Below are 16,529 nucleotides of genomic sequence, written 5' to 3'. Positions count from 1 at the left end.
GGGGGGTGGGGTATGTCTATAGAGCCTGGGACAAACTCCCTGGTGAGTCAGTCCGACAAAGCAGGCTCCAAAAAGTTGGACAGTAACTTAATTAGTGACTTATTAAATTATAGTCCAAGGCAATTGATATTCTGCCCTGCAGCTAATGCAATCATATTTTGCATTTAATTTTTTTTCCTCCACCAGCTTGACTTTTGCTTGGTTCAATTATTCTCACAGAGCAACCATCTCTGCCTGTCTTTGGTGGTAATGAAGCTCCACTAGGTTTTCTTGTAGTGCCGCTTTATTCCCTTGTTTCATGTCTTGTCCAATTATTTGCCGTCATTCTGCTCACCAAAACTTTCCGAAAAAACTTATTCAGATCGTTCATTATGTCTGACTCGTTCACATGACAAGCTTTTTATAAATAATTTGCCTCATTCAGGTGCGCACACACACACACACACACACACACACACACACACTCACACACACAGATATACAGGGTAGACAGGACCTTGTCTGGTAAGCAAAGTATAATCAACACACGACGACGACATGAGCGAATCGAAGCTGAGGCTGTTTGACTCTTAACACCTGATTTATATTTTACATCCAAATTCACCAACACTTCCTCCTAGAAAGTTTAGTTTTGGCAAATACAGTAAAGGAAGGTGCAGGAAATGTTGTGGCTTCAAGGATCAATTGTCATGAATTTTGAAACAGACCGTCCAATTGTTGTTGAGATATTTCAGTTAATTTGACAAATATCAACTCAACACTGTGGCACCTTGTTGAAAAGGTGTAAATGCAAAATGTTTCTCCAAGCTTCACTCTTCCCATCTGTAACTCTGTCAGTTCAGTCTAGTCAAGCACAGTAACGCTAGCTCGCTCTGACGCAAACAGCTGGTCTGCGGCGTAATACAGCGCACGCCGTAGGTTGTGCGTAGTAACACAGCAGTTCAAGAGTTCACAAACTGCAGGACAGATGACAAGACAAAGTGGTGAAAATCTAAGTAACACATCAACTGATATTAGCTTTTTTTCTGTGGACAAGTGTCTGACACACGTGTTTCCTGCTGACCCCGTCCACAGCAGCTAATACACTGATTATAGATAAGTAGCCTGCGTCACACAACCCCACATCAAATAACCTGAACTATCACTTTAATATAGAAATAGACCTGCTTTATAATCAAAAAAGACATGGAAATCTCACTTTACACAATATGGGGGACACTTACGTCTCATCTGGATTTCATCTGGGTTGGAGACATTTGAAACGATAAGTGGTAATAAGCTTTAAGCAGCTTTAATGTTGGTGTGTGATTTTGAGCTTTAGTCTTTGTCTTTTTGTCCAGTTGTAGTCCACAGAAACTGTATTTTAATTTTTATCAGTGAAATTTCAGATTTTTCTCCTGGATTTTACATTTTCCTCTTTGAAGCATTTCCCTTCTCTGCTGTTTACAGTTACCATGGTTACCAGTGTTGCTCTCATCTAAAAAAAAGGTTACTCTTTTAGTTTTTGTCTAATTTTTGTCATAGGAAAAAAACTTCATCAACAACTATCTTAACTATCTCAAATTAACACTAATGGTGTTTCTGAAAAGCTAGCTGACTTCAAGGGAGTGAAAACTGCGCAGAAATATCTAAGGCGTATAAACAGAGAGGATTTCTATCCAGCCATGTCCACTGTGTCCTCACACATGTCAAATACAGTTTCTTCATCCCTCTTTGAACATCTCCAAATAAACACGACCATCTCCAAACGAAGATTTTCACCAAAATTTTAATGGCTGGCCTCAAGTGGAGTTCTTCTTCAATCATTGACCTTCAGTTACGTAAGCTCCCTATCTGTCTAAATCACTGAGCACAGCAGCAATGAGGAGAGTTTAACAAGATTCCATAAATTAGTCTGCAGAGGCAATAACTCCTGCCTGAAGAGGCACAACTCAGTCAGCCTCAATCTGGCAGCTCTGCTGCTCCAACTGTCCCAGTTTCTCTGCTTCACGTGTGACAGACCTGATGCTTCTGACTCTGACTGTGAAACAAATGAAATACTGTTTGAATAAAACTGTGCTGACAGTGGACAGAAAGTCTGGTAGCCAACTGAACACTGCAGGTGGATTGTCAGGTGTTTAAAGTTCAGGTTGTGGTCCAGATATGTTTCTATGATTGAAAATGTCACCACAGTGTCATTTCACACTCAGATAGGCAGTGGAGATCCTAGACTCTGGAGGGCCCAGGCAAAGAGGCCCATCAACACCCCACCCAACCCCACCCTGGCAGATGCTACCATTTACAGGTGTTCCCTGAATGCCTCATATGCAAGCAATGGGTAGATGCTGGTCACAGCACTCATCGTCAGACGTCCCACTTCTTTCAGAGCATACGCCTCCTAAAAAGTAAACAAATGTAGTTGTGAACATGAATTCCCCTCAGCTGTAGAACTTAAGCACCTTTCCTCTCGTTGTTTTGGTCCATGTGATGTGGACTTTTTAAAATGAGTTTGAGGTCCAATCTGTGTCTGTTATTAACACGTGACCTGTATCTGGAAACACTATCTGAATAATAACATCTGATCCACAGACCTACTTATTATTGAGAGTGCATTTTTATCAGATCACACTATGAAAGAGTTACATGACCTTGTAACGTCTTCTTCTTTAAAATATGTTGTTTCTTCCCTACTCCCACAATCAAAGAAAGATCAAACAGGTTATGGAAAATATGCAACATACATTCGACCAAGATGAAATGAAAAATATTCAGCTGCATGAAAAAAGCGAAGCCTCAGTTAAAGGACATAAATCTGAGGGTGACTAAATGAAAACATTTCAGGTTCGGGAGAAGTTCTGAAGAGGACCATTAAATGTGATGTTGTCTTGTTCTCTTATTGGATTTACCTTGAGGGATGGAAGGAAAATACACAAAGAAAAGAAATGCACACTCATATCGAATAAAAAGTGCAATAGCAATTTGACTTTTTTCAGTACGAGGTTTGAGATCTACTCGTGGTAAAAGAAACAGACAAAGTGAGTGAAATATGAAAAGAGGAAGGATAACAACCACATAACAGGAGTCTGTTGCTGAGCAGCAGCTTTATTAATGTAAAAAGTTGTTAAACTCAGTCTCTCCACAACACAACTGTTTGAGGCAAAACTGTTCAGCAGCGAACTCACAGCAACACTGAGAGCGATGGTCATTTTCAATTCAAAGGTTCAGTCTTTGCTAACTAGACCATTGCTAACGGTTACACAGCTAGCTGGCGACGGTGGGCGATCATATCGGTGATCGACCATCATCAGAACAATCATCGATGGATCATGACGTCGCAAATGTCAAGACCATATTTGACTTGTTTTCCCATAATGTAGTAACTTATTATTTGTAGTAGTAATATTAAATTTAATTTGGCCTGCCACAGTTTTGCTTGCAACACACGTCAGCTGATTGTAATCGAGCTCCAGACAGAACACGTCATTTAGTTCAGTTTCTTAGTCAATGAGAGAGACACATTATTCGTGATGACAATTTTGTTTGCTCTTTCTCTTCTTCAGTATATTCATCAATATATACACACTGTAGTTTATTGTGACTCAATCCCTCACACACTGTCATGCTGCCTGAAAGACTCACAAGAGCATTTAATATGGATTAATCCGCTGCTGAAACTAGTCCCCAACAAAGGTACTATTTCCTCCAGTTTTAGAAAATCACTGAACTTTTTTTGAGCTTTTTGTTTGTTTGTTTGTTTGTTTGTTTGTTTTTTAAGAGAGAAAAAGAAACTATATGTATATACTGTATATATCTCTATATATATAGATATATGAAACACATTTTTAAAGATTTACACTTACTAATAAGAACTAATTGGCTGAGAGTCAGAGTAGGAAAGTCTTTCATTATTGAGAGACAGACGGCCTTAAGGAAACATATACAGTGTATATATATATATATATATATATATTAATTAGTGTGTGTGTGTGTGTGTAAATGTACGCCTTGGATTGGAAACCTCTGGTGTCAGCTGAACCACCCACATGATTATTGTAACATATGCACAAAGAACAAACATTTGCATCAAGTCTCATGTTGGTACTTGATGTTGATGATTTGTGAGTAATTATATTTTTTCATAAGAAGCTGATACAGTTTGGTGTTTTCTGTTATGACTGTGGTCAGACTGGATCCATCTCTTCTTCTCAGCCTGCAGCAGAGGAGTTTTAGTTCAGCCTCTGGTCTACAGATGGACTCAAACCACTGAACTGGCCCTGGGCTGCTTCATATCACCAGGCTTTCAACCCACTAATGATTCATGCTACTTTCACAGTTCTGGATGGAAGAGGAAATTGCCTTGGTGTATGTCCACATTCATATTCTATTATGTTCTAATTTTAACGAGATGAGCTATAGACCTCAGGGCCAGTGGCTAATCAGGTCGATGATTAACCGCAAACAGCCCTGCAACCATTCTGCAATGTGTCATCATTCATGTTCCACTGAGTTCATGAGCCCCAGTCAGAGTACGTCTGTTTTAGTCTGAACAAAGCTTCATCCTCAGACTGTCTCATCAGAAATGGATGTTTCAGCACTTTGCACAGACTAGTGATCCAAAGTGGATTGAAAAATACACCTGAAAGCATCACATTCATACATTATAGCAAGTCTGGAACTCTAAACCTCACCCAATAAGAAAAATGTGTTTGAGCCTGGATCTTATTTTCATTCCTATCAGTCATAATAACATAGATGCATCAGCTCTACTGGAGTCCACAGAGCACGACAACACGTATACCGTCAGACAACTTTTCAACACTCCTTTTAATCCAGTGATCTACACCACTTCCACCCAAAAAACCCCATTATTAATAATTATTATTAATAACATTATTATCATCAATTCTACTGTAAAACTGCAGGTCAAAGGTGGAGCAGGTGCCTCTCTTCAAAATACAATGGACACCAATAAAACACAACTCATTTCAACACTGAACTAGTTTTATACTCACAGATTTAAGTGATATGGATGAAGTGTCTTCATAAGGCTCCAGTGATGACGGCCTGTAAACGCAATAATAGACTAAAAATAAAATAAACAGGAAAATAACACATTAAACTAAACTAAACCCTAGAGCCCAGGATCCCACAACTCCCAAACTAGAGCCACAAGGAGTCAACATCACTGAACAATCACCAATATCAAAGTTAACTCCTGGGGAGATAACTATCACACACGTCGACACTTTCAACAAACAGAACCAGAGGCGGACTGCTCAGGTCAATCACAGCCCACCTGGACATTTTCACAAGGAAGCTTTTATAAGGTCGAGCTGGAGAAATAACTAACGGGATGCTGTACTCAGCTGCTTACTCTTGCATTAACACAGCCCCAGCCCCTACTGCGCTTGCGTCAACCTCTAACTTAAACAGCCGGGAGAAATCGGGGGAAGAGAGTACAGGAGCATGAATAGAGTTATTACACTCCGGAGTCCATTTATAGTTGACAGCGGGTTAACCACAGCAGAGAAGTTCCTACAGAAAGGTCTGTAGTAGCCTGTCATGCCAAGGAAACGCCGTGATAGGAAACAGGAAATTCAGTTATAACAGTAACCTTGGCCTCAAACGGACGGACCCGACCCTGACCAACCCGCCTGCCTCAGTATGTGACGGTGCCCTTCCCAAACTCACACTCGGCCAAATTCAGAGTAAGAGGCGCTTTTGCGAGTCGGCTGAACACTTTGGTTAACGTTTGCATGTGTTCGGCCAAGTTAGCGGAGTATATGATCAGATCATCCAGATAAGAGTTGCAGTTGGTCACGCCAGCCAGCACAGTATTTACTAACCGTTGGAAAGTAGCGGGGGCGTTGCACATCCCGAAAACCATAACGGTGTACTGCAGAAAATAATCTGGAGTTACAAAGGCGGTGACAGTTGCCAATAACCTTTGAGTAAATATAATTTCCATATGAATTTTGCACGCAGTCTTCCATTCGTGGCAACGGATATGAATCGGGCGGACTGCATTGACTTTCCTGAAATCAGTAATAAATCTGGGAAAAAGACATGGAAACTCTGCAACTAGAGCTGTAGAATCACACTGTTGTTTGATCTCTAGGTGGCTGAGCTGTCGTGGTAACACTTCCAGCATCTCTGAATTTGGCAGCCGCGCATTAAAGCATTTAAGATTTTAGAGTTTGCCGCTTGGTGCAGACATGAGATAGATAATGAGCTTCTTATTTAACTCTAATAAACAGGCACATTTCCCAAAATGTCAAACAATTCCTTTAAACGTGTAAAAGGTAAAAATTATAAACACAAAACCCAAGTGACTCTTGGACGGAGCCTCTTGGTGACCAGCTCGTCAGCTACAGACCACATGTAGATAATGTCTTTGGAAATTAAACCGAGGTCACTGTTACAAGGCAGACAGTTCCTTTCCATATTAAATCCATGTAACTAAACCTCGTCTGAAGAAGAGAGGCTCAGCCGTAATGTCCTCACTGTGTAAATGTAACTGCCTCCACTGAGCTCGCTACAACAACAGCACACAGCCACGTGCAAACACACACTCCTGTCCAGCTTTTCCCGCCACCACGTTCGCACACTTTTCACTTCTGATTCCGTCCCAGCAGCTCGAATATGGCTTCCATTAGCACCTGTGCACTTCCTTTCCCTTTTAATATCTCAGCGCAGCAGAACGGCCACATCACCCTCTCAAAGTGACCCCTCTCTCCGCCGGTGTTTTTTTTTCTTTCCCTCCTCTACCTATCACGTTGATGAGAATTAGATGCCACTCCTCCAGCCGTGCCTGTCTCCTCTTTAATTGGCATTTGATATTCTGCGGTTGTCATTTCAAGAGGGAGAACAAGGGGTTGCCATTCATCGTGGCTCCTGTAAAGGGAGGGGGGGGTAAGTGTCACTCAGTCTGATGGCTCTGTAATGTGTTTTGGGTTGCAGACACTCCGGGGCTGTCTGTCAGGTAGCTGAGCCCTCCATCTTTTCCCTTATTCTGGGGACTGAGATTTCATTTAGCCACCCCGTCCATCAGCGAAATGCTGTGCTCTTAAACCTTTCACTTATAAGCCGACCGGTTTTCCCGGGGTCCAAAGGTATGTGCAGAAATTTCTGAGATGTTCTCACCCCCCGCCTCCCTGCTTAGCACCCCACAACACTGCCAGCACTGCTTGGATATTAGATCAAACATAAACTTAAAGTAAACTTTATATTTTCAAGAGCAAGTGAAAGTCCTCAGTATGTGCAGAGCTCCATTTTAAGGAAACAGGGGGAGTGGGTAAATGATTGGAAAATGAGAAGGCAGAATGAGCCTGTGTGTTGTTTTTACTGCTGCACACAGTATTTCATACAAGATGGTCATTTCGAAATTGCATTCAGTGAAAATGCAGCATGAATCCAAATTAAACAGGGTAAATGCATCATCTTCCCCCTCTATCAAAGCCCAGAGTGATGCTGCCCGCTCTTCAAGGCAGACTGTTAAACAGCCATTTGAGTTCTGCTTGAGCTATCAAGCAATTTTATGCAGTAAAATGTTCTGAGGAAAGCTTCCACACGGCAGTAGCTTGTCCATATTTGTATTATTTGTTCAAGCATTATCTAAATTTATCTTGAATTAAATACCAGTCTGAGCAAGCTCATCTACATACTGTTATTTATTGTCCTCCTCTTTAGCTTCAAGGACTTACAGGGCAATGTCGCTGTACATCATGTGCAAATAAATTAGAGTGAGGGTCAGGAAGCACAGAAATATGCTAAAGGTAAGAGCTTCGCCTCAGTCTCAGCAGGACCACTGCTGCTGTTTCACCTCAGTTGGTCCTTCTCGCTGTAGGTGCCAGAGAAACTGAGTTACTGTTTATTTAGGCCCATTAAATGTGGATCACTACCTATTGATGTTGTTGTCATGTCAACAGTTATCTTGCGATCACAGCTTAATTATCTCATGGCGACAATCGTTACCTGAGACAGTTTAAATTTGACAATGTCCAGTCCAGAGTTCAGTCATCAGGAATTAGTTATAGCAAATGCAGATGTAGTTTTTCAGAAATCAGGATTCTGCCGGGAGAAATAATTAAATGTTACAGCAACAAAAATAGAAACACGTAGCAGAGTAACAGTGACAAGTGTCAAACTAAGTGACAAAGCCGCAGCTGTAGTAATTATGGCAAAGCAAAGAGGGAAGTCAAGTGACATTTTCATAGAAGCTCAAAGTTCAAGCTCAAAGGTTGTGGTTAATTGACAGGACAAACAAAGTGCTGGACACTTCCTGTTTTCAGCTGACAGGTAACGGGTGCCATGGATGCAGCAGCTGTCACGATCTGATGACGCAGGGATGAGGGTGAGAGACTCACATGCAGGAGGAACCAGTGTGAAAGAATTTATTCAAACAAAATCCAAAGTCCATACATGAGCCGCCGCCGCAACAAACACCAAACCACGTAACCAACAGTGATCCCACAAAGACAAGACAGAGCAAGGGCTTTTTAACGATGGAGAACAGGTGGGGAAGCAGACACAGGTGGGACACATCAAAGCGGTTGACATTGACCAGAGCGTTCGCAGTCTGTCAGCGAACACAGGAGAACACTTTCTGTCTAAAAGCATTTGTACTCTTACAACAACCATTGATTATTATTATGCTGATCAGCTGACCTGAGTCTCAGAGAGCCTGAGAAATAATATTAGAAGGAAGAAAATCGTTGGAACATGATGAACAGGAAGAGAAGAACAGGAGGATCACATGTCTGTCAGTTCAGAGTGTGACCGTGACTTTGAAGAAGAGGAAGAGATTGTCCATCAGCCAGCTCCAAAAAAAGCCCATCAGCAGCCAGACTCAGGACCAGCCCGTCAGCAGTCAGCAAGTGGAGAAATATGGCTGTCAAAAATGGTGAAATTGAATGGTCTTCTTGCTCACCCCGCATGGCTGCCAATATGATAAGGATGCAACCGGAGCCAACACGGATGGCGGTAACTCATGTGCAGGACATCAAGTCTTCTCTTGAACTTTTCACCCCGGAAATCATCCAGGAAATCATCCAGGAAATCATTCAGGAAATCATCCTGAATGGCACTAATTTGGAGGGAAGGGATTTTTTTCTTTTTTATTACATTTCATCACAAAAAAACGATTCGTACTTTTATTCATAAAAGTGATCTAACAGAGGGAAATGGCAAATATGAACCATGTATGCTGTTTGTATTGCAACTGGGATGAAATAAACACCTATGAACTATTTTTACATAAATTGTTGATGCTGTATTGATTTAAAAATCCACAATACGCTCCCTATATCCTGATAATAACTTCTGAAGTGTGACCTACAGTGTTTTGTCCTAATTCCGCTTTCAGATCATTTTCAGGTCCAGGGTTTGGTTCGCTTCCAGCAGCTGACCTATAATAACAACACGTCTTCGATGTTGAGGCACTTTTGTGCAAAGCATGAGCGTGCCACTTCCTCAGTCAAGGCTGCAGCCAACAGCCAGGGTAAAGGCCTACATTTTCTTTTATTCAGTTGCTCATTTTCAAGTTGACTTCAGATGGTCTCTATTTCTGTCTGTGTCTTTCACACATTTCAGTTGCCCACATCCAAGTACAACATGCATTTTTTATATTCATGTGCTTCTGTTTTGTTGTAGGTAACAGAAAGGACTCACAGCCTTTTGCCATTTGCCAAAAATGATGTGAGCCTTTTGGGTCCAACTTACATTCTCCCATCACGGCAAACATTGAAGATCATGGTGGAGAAGAAGTTTAAGGAGGAGGAACTGAAGGCCAAAGAAGATGTACTGCGGGCTACAGCTGGCAGATATGTGGACATCGGTCCATATGGATTCATATTTAGCTGTGACCTGCCTTGTGGACAAGGAAGAGCTTAAAACAGTGCTACTCGGAGTGGGTACATTTCCAGCAGCTCACACGGCTGCAAACATTGCTGTGGTGAAGTCATCGCTCATGGAGGAATGATGCATTGTTACAGATGCAGTTTCTAATATGATTGCATGTGCCAGCAGTTTATAACTGAGGCGCAGTGTATGCATTGCCCACGCTTTAAATTGGGTGGTCAAAAAAGCTATTGATTTGACACCAGGGCTCGATGACATCAGAAGATTGTTGCCCAATTCAGGACAAGCGCTGTAGCAAAGGAGCGGCTTGTCAACTCCCAGCTGCAAATGTGCAAACCTGCTCATAAACTAGTGCAGGAGGCCGATGCGAGATTTGAACCCGTTGGTGCTGCGCTGGTGCCACAGCATGTCAGAGGGCCTTGGAGTACTGTCTCCACTGAAAGAGGTCGACAGTTGAACTATCTGCAGAAAAGACTGGTTCTGGTTCAAAGGTAATTGCCCTCGTCCGTATGTTGAGACATGCCGTGGCAACAAAGCAGCGAAGACTGACTGATGAAAAGGCAGCACAGCTCTGCACCAACCTCTTGAGGCTGATGTCTGAGAGGCTGGGTCATCGTGAGACAGCCAGTCTCCACGTTTCAAGTCCATGGGCTTCTGCAGTTCATCCAATGCACAGAGTGCTGTGAAAAGGCTGACAGCAGAATGTGCAGCTAAAGTCAGAGAAATCGCAGCACTTGACCCGACGTCAGCGCCTGAAGGAAGCTCTGCCCCTGCTGCAGACACCTCAGGTGGAGCTGCACATTCATCATTGTCACCATGTATTGAACTGCACGATTTAATGTTGTGTATTTTCTCACTATTTCAGGGACAGGCCTGTGGACTCTTCTTCATCACCATGTTCAAGAGACCAAAAAGGTGAAGAGTGCCACAGCCAACGCCAACATGGAAGTCCAGCGCTACCTCAGTGAAGCGAACACCTCCCGCTCAGAAAACCCACTCCACCTTCGGTCACAGCACAAACAGGTTTACCCCACTTGTACCTGCTGGCCGTGGGTTACCTGCGTGTTACCTGTGTGTTTTGTTTTTCAAAAGGCTGGCGAATTGGTCAGCAAGAAGAAGAACAGGCTCGGCCTCAGTTCTGCGGAAAAAATCCCTGTTCCTAAACAAAAACCAAACCACATAAGTTCCCATAAGCACCTTCAACTGCCAGGGGGAGCGGAGGAGGGGAAGTGCGTAACACACAGTCATGAGTGTTGTGGTGGCCCACCTGGTACAGTGTGTGCCTCTCAGTCAGCACCGTTATTGCAGTGTCCTGGGTCTGAATCCAACTCCAGGTCTATGATACATGTTGTCCCTTTTTTACTTCCTCAATTCACGAGTTTTACTTGTTTACGAATCCACAATGCAAAATGTCGTCTTTATTGTTGTTCCGTTATTTAGAATATGCAGTGGAGGTTTATCTATCCATGTATTCATTAATTTATTCACGTATTCATCTATCAATTCATTCATTCTTGCTTCAAGGAGATTCATGTGTCAGTCGGTTGTGGAGTGTTTTGCATCACGGCGCTCTTCCTCACATTGACCAGCAGATGTCCTCATTCAGCTCTGATTTGAAAAGCTTGAAAAACGTTTTTCAATGCTTCACTTCGCCATCACTAGCTAACGTTGTTTTACAGGGAGCGCACACGTTTAGGTAATCTTCTGTCGTATCAATCATTTGTTTCTTTGCGTTAAGTTACCTGGTTGTTGGGGGCGGTCACTTCCTGGTGAAGTAAAAGGCGTGGCTGAAGGCTGAGGACTTTTAAATCCTGGCGCCAGCTCAAACCATCTGTTGAACTGAATGGTTATAGTTGGTGTCCATTTTGTTCAGCCCGTTGTGTGTTATTTGGTTTGTTGTTTTGTCTTTGTGTTGTGTCAGTTTGTTCAGTCAACACTTTGTTTACTTGTTTTCTTGAGTATAGTTATGTTTAGTCGACCATCTTTTCCAGGCCTGGTTATTGTACTCTTGTATCGTTTAAAATAAAAACCCTGTTCCTGTGTTTTAGTCATCTAACCTTCACTATATCTTAACATCAGCTTATTTGCCATGACCACAGCTACTCTCTATACTTAACTGCAGTTTGAGACATTGTAGAAAATTGTAGAAAGAATGAACGTAATTAGACGTCATCCTGTGTTAACGAGAGCTGTCGGGTGGTGACAGGGTTAACCAAAGGTAAAAGACTTCAAAACATGCGCTTTAGGACTATTATGTTGGGACCTGATTTTCTTTTTGCAACCGCACACAGCTTTTTTGCACAACCCAGATTTGAGTATATAGTGTTTAACAGCTGACTTCAGTGTGGCGCAGTATTCGAGCCAGCTCCGGCAGCTGAGACCAGTCAATCACGGGGAGCGTGTTTGATAGGGGTACACGCCGCTCCCCGGCCAGGTACGGGCACATGCAGAAGAGAAATCACATGGGGAGCTATAGGGAACCTTTTCTTTTTTCTTCTGTTTCCACAATGTTCCTGTCAGCAGTCAGCGCTGTAAAGGAGCCCAGCGGGACCTGTCAACGTCTGTCAGAAAGTGCACACGGAAAAGAAACCACTGCCTCACTCAGTTTAGCAGAGAAATTGGAGAGCTACACACATTTGCACCATTAAACTCAAATGGCTGCACCTTTCCGCGGGCCTGCACACACACACACACACACACACACACACAAAGCACTTTCTCACACAAACAATATTCAGCCAAGTGTTACAGCAACTTACCACTGACAGTTTATAATCTGCTGTTTGAAAATAGTGTCCAAAAATATTAATCATTCTTGCTTCATTACACCTCTATCCAATTTGTTTTCAAATGGATTTTTAAATTATTCCACTTACCTACAAGGCAAACTCCCAGAATACCTTGCTGCTACTCTCTCTCACAGTCTTTCCTGAACATTCCCCACGTGTTTTAGTTGTCTAACTGTAACCATACTGTACTAACACTGAGGCACAGTATCAGCTAGCCTGCAGGAGTGCTCCCTGACCCCGAGGCTCTGTCCTCAAAGTCACTGTCACTGAATCTAATTTCAAAACTTCCATTATTCAAGTTCTTTGCCTAAATGCTACATATTCCTGAATTCATTTGTGTTGGAGCAAACCTGGGGCCGCAGCGCAGACAGTGGGGGTAATGGGCTGTTGCCCCGGGGTCCCCTGGCAGTTTAAGTCAGCCGTGTCTGGAACAATTTACATCATTGTAGAGAGGCCGATTTTTAAAATCTTTTCAAATCTTTGAATTCAAAGGCTCAGTGTATGAAAACTTCATTTGATCCCACAGAGAAACGGATGCGTCGCAGCAGCAGGTGCAGCATACAATAGATGGTATATGAGGATATCAGGCCCGTATACTCTGAGCAGCAACACAAAACCGTGCATAGAAAATACAAATTAGAGGCACTAAATACTCCAGACACCAGCAAACAATAAACTGCAAGAGGAAGATGCAACGAAGAAACAGCCTCCTCGTCATAATCTGCTTTTAACCTGTTTCTACTTTATTGTACTGGTGATTTATGGTGTTTTAATCTTGTATCTTCATCGCGTGTCTGACAGCCTCCACTTCAGACTCTGTTAAATACTTTGCAGTGTTAGAAAAGTGTTGAACAAATTAAATAATAGCATAATGAGTCTTTAGTGATGCATATTAATCCGAATGCCTGGAAATGCCAGGAAATGAATGCAAGAAAATTAGCAAGTCAACTTTAAACAGTGTTCATCCAGCAGTTATGTTAAACAGATGCTCAAACTCTGCATGTCATGTGACCTGAGCAGAGCGTCGTTCAAAGGAACGGGGAAAATGAAAGTTCACTCACGCTGCAAAACGATCTTAAACTGCCAGTGCAGTAACATTGTTGTTATATAAAACTTGTTCAATAAACTTGTTCAGGGTTGATTTTGTTTTTATGGCCCTGTAGAGAGAGCTGAGTTCACCCCTTCACCGACAGCAACAAGAGATGCCGCAGCTAACGTTTGCTCAGCTTGGCTTCATAATTTAAAATCCAGACGTCTGACGACTAAAATCCTTCATCCGGTTGAAATATATTGTTAAAAACAACCAACATATAATAAGTGTACCATAAAATTATGTCTTAGCAGTGGATGAAAAGCAAATTGTGAGACTCTGGTAGAAAACCACAACACTGATGCAGGTGCGAAGGGGATATGACATCATTGACAGAAGTGAAACAGATAATTTCTATGATTAAAGTTACAGATTTCTTTGGTTTGAAAGTTGCTGGAAACATTAGGGATAATGTAATGATAATGTTTAGACATTTTCATGTGGAAAAGTTTTATTTTAAACCTTGAACCTGCCAATAAACTGCCTGTTAATTAACTCTAATATGAAACCTGGATAGCCATAGTGATCCTTGAATAGTTCAAGTTTGGGTAAAGTCTCTTTTTTGACAACTGTCACCTGGAGTGGATGTTTCAGAACCTTAAAATCAGCCTCATGTCAATTTATGATCCTGCTGACCTTTCTTTATTTGTTACCCCTGGTGAAATCAGAAATACCCCTCAGGGCACATGTGCCCCTCGTTGGGATTCGCTGCCCGGAGATACAGTCCAAGATCCAACACGTATCTATTTTATCAAACTCAGCAGCACTCATGATGGAGGGAGGGGTTAGGAGTCAATTTAAACCAAAATAATTAGTCACATATTATATTATCACACGTGTACAGATTATGTTTGTCGTCCTGGTTTATGAACATTGGATCTGACGCGCATGAAAAACATTTTAATCTCTCCATCATCTCACAAACATCTGTACCTTCACTTATAGGTCATGCATGTCTTTCATAACTAATTATTTTATGAATGCCTGATTAAGCTGCAGTACTCCTGACACACACACACACACACACACACACACACACCATAAAGCATGTTGCAACATGTTGGCCAGAGTCCCGTTGGATTATTTATGCTTCCTGAGCTGCCTCACAGTATGCAAGTCATAACTGTTTAATGTTAACTTGGTGCTACTAAAGGCGCTTCATGCTACCACGCATCACGCATGAGTCATCAAACGGCGCCGAAACCAATAAGCACACATGTATATTTCATCATTTAGTAACTGAGCTGAAGGATTAAGACGTCAGCTGTGTGCGTACGTCTGTTGGAGCGCGCTGCGTGTGCTGCTGTGGATTGGAAACGGTTGAAGATCATGTGCGTCAGCCGCTCAGCTTCGCAGTGAGGACGGCGAGGCTGAACTTCCCTGTGAACTCAAAACCGACGACTCCAAAGCTCTTCTTCTGTTTTAGTCTGTACATCTCTGTCTCCAAACGCCCCATCTCTCTCCATCAGATCAGCGTTGATGGAGCGGCGGACTGCCAAGCCACAGGCATTTAACCACATCTGAAACAGCTGCCAGCCATTTCATAGGAGATTTTCAGACAGCAGAAGAAAGGAGGGCTGGATGCTGCCGGTCTCCTCAGCGCTCTGCTACTAAACCTCAAGGCAGGAGGGATTCCTGAAGCCGCCGCTCACTTCCAAACAAGATCCACATCTCTACATAACAGCCAGATACTGCAGCGCTAATTCTCCTTTCAACTGGATGTATTTCCTTTAGGCTGTCTCTGTGATGGTTCAACAGCGGTTCAAACTCTCTCATCCTCTCCATCTAAACGCCCCTATCTGCCTTCATGTCAAGGCTAAACTGCCCCGGCTCCCCGTGGCAACATTTACGTCGCTCCTTTAAAGGGTGAACACACATCTGGATTCCAATGCATAAAGAAAAATCGACATTTTTCATCTTTAGGGTTCTGATATGCTTCTTTAGCAGGATGCATATCAGATTCTTCTGGTAAAGTAAAATAAAAAGAAATAGAATCACCTCCTCCCAGTTGTATCCCTCTGCCACTCAGACTAGTTCCAGGTACTTCCCCTTTTATCCAGTCAGACACAATATGAACCGTTTGTGTGAAATCTTGTCAAAATTGCTGTGAGAAGTCGTGGAATGAAGCTATGGCTAAAAAGTGTTTTGTGAGGTCACACTGATGTTGACCTTTGACCTGCCCCCCCCCCAAAAAAATCTAATCAGTTCATCCTTGAGTCCGAGTGAACATTTGTGCCACATTTGAAGGGATTCCCTTGAGTCCCGAGAGTCCCAAAATCATGTTCTGTGAGGTCACCACGACCTTGACCTTTGACGAAGGTCGTCGTTGAGTCCAGGTGAACGTTTTACCAAAGTTCCCTCAAGGCGTCACAGAGATATTGTGTCCGTGAGAATGGGCCGTACGGTCGGACAACCTGACTGTCGCTGGTGTGGAGGAATTTAAAAAAAAACAGCGGGATGGTGAAGTTGCCATGGTAACACAGTTCCTGCAGGTGAAACAAATCCTGATTGCAATCCAAAGTGATGGTGTAATTATTAAAAGCAAAGGAGCCAAAAAGGAGAGAGAGAGACAGAGAGAGAGAGAGAGAGAGAGAGAGGGAGAGAGAGACAGGGAGAGAGACAGAGAGAGAGACAGACAGAGACAGAGAGATAGACAGGGAGAGAGACAGGGAGAGAGACAGAGAGAGACAGACAAAGAGAGAGAGAGAGAGAGACAGGGAGAGAGAGAAAGCGAGAGAGACAGAGAGAGAGAGAGAGAGACAGAGAGAGAGAGACAGAGAGAGAGAGACAGAGAGAGAGACACAAAGAGAGAG

This window comes from Seriola lalandi, unplaced genomic scaffold (genome assembly GCF_002814215.2).
Source record: "Seriola lalandi dorsalis isolate HSWRI2012SDOR001 ecotype SW California unplaced genomic scaffold, Sedor1 jcf7180002054970, whole genome shotgun sequence".
NCBI lineage: Eukaryota > Metazoa > Chordata > Actinopteri > Carangiformes > Carangidae > Seriola > Seriola lalandi.
Note: the sequence above shows the minus strand (reverse complement) of the source record.